The sequence below is a fragment of the Mastomys coucha genome, chromosome X (assembly GCF_008632895.1).
Source record: "Mastomys coucha isolate ucsf_1 chromosome X, UCSF_Mcou_1, whole genome shotgun sequence".
Classification (NCBI taxonomy): Eukaryota; Metazoa; Chordata; class Mammalia; order Rodentia; family Muridae; genus Mastomys; species Mastomys coucha.
The window spans coordinates 104126551-104127349 of NC_045030.1; the positions used below are offsets into that span (position 1 = coordinate 104126551).

At 43.3% G+C, this 799-nt stretch overlaps 1 pseudogene; it reads right to left on the reverse strand.

Moving 5' to 3' along the window:
- Nucleotides 1-281: 281 nt before the first annotated feature.
- LOC116096016 lies at nucleotides 282-382 on the reverse strand (annotated as a pseudogene).
- Nucleotides 383-799: the final 417 nt, after the last annotated feature.

Genomic DNA, 799 nt, shown 5'->3' on the forward strand with positions numbered 1-799 from the left:
CTTTAACAGAATCTATACTAACCTCCTCATAATCCTTCTCTAGGACATCTATGTCCTCACGAGCCTCAGAGACTTCCCCCTCTCCCTCGCCCTCACCCACATACCAGTGTACAAAGGCATGCTTGGCATAATTGTGATGTAGGCAAGCTCAGGCCTCAGTAATGGCTGTGGTGTACTCAGCATATACACAAGTCTGGACCTTGGCCAGTCCTCCACTAGGTACCAAAATGGGAGACTGGCAATTAATGCCAGTCTTGAATCCAGTAGGACACCAGTCCACACAAAATATCAAATGCTTTGAGAATTTGCATGTCATCCTTGTGCAGGGGCCATGGTAATCTCTGCATTGTTCAAATTTTAGTATATGTGTCGCCAAAGTGAGTATGGCCTTAAACTCTTAATCCTCCTGCCTCAGCCTCTGGATTACAGGTCCTGACATAACACTTATATTATTTGCTTTTAAGTTTGGTTATCTGCTATTAGGGTACTCTAGAAAGACAGAACTGATAGCGAGTACATATCCATATTATCAAAGGGGATTTATTGGATTGGCTTACATGAGAGGAGTTATAGAGTACAACAGTGGCCATCTGCATGCAGGAGAAGCTGAGGATCAGATTTCTAATCCAGGAAGAAATGTAGAAAGCTTTCACAGTTCCAATTCAATGCCAAAAGCTCCGACATTCCCAGGTGAGTTACTGATAGTGAATCCATTTTGCAGGACCAAAGAAGCTAGAATGTGAAATTGGCTGGCCGTGTGTGTATGTAGACAGACTCAGTCATTCAGAACAGAAACAGA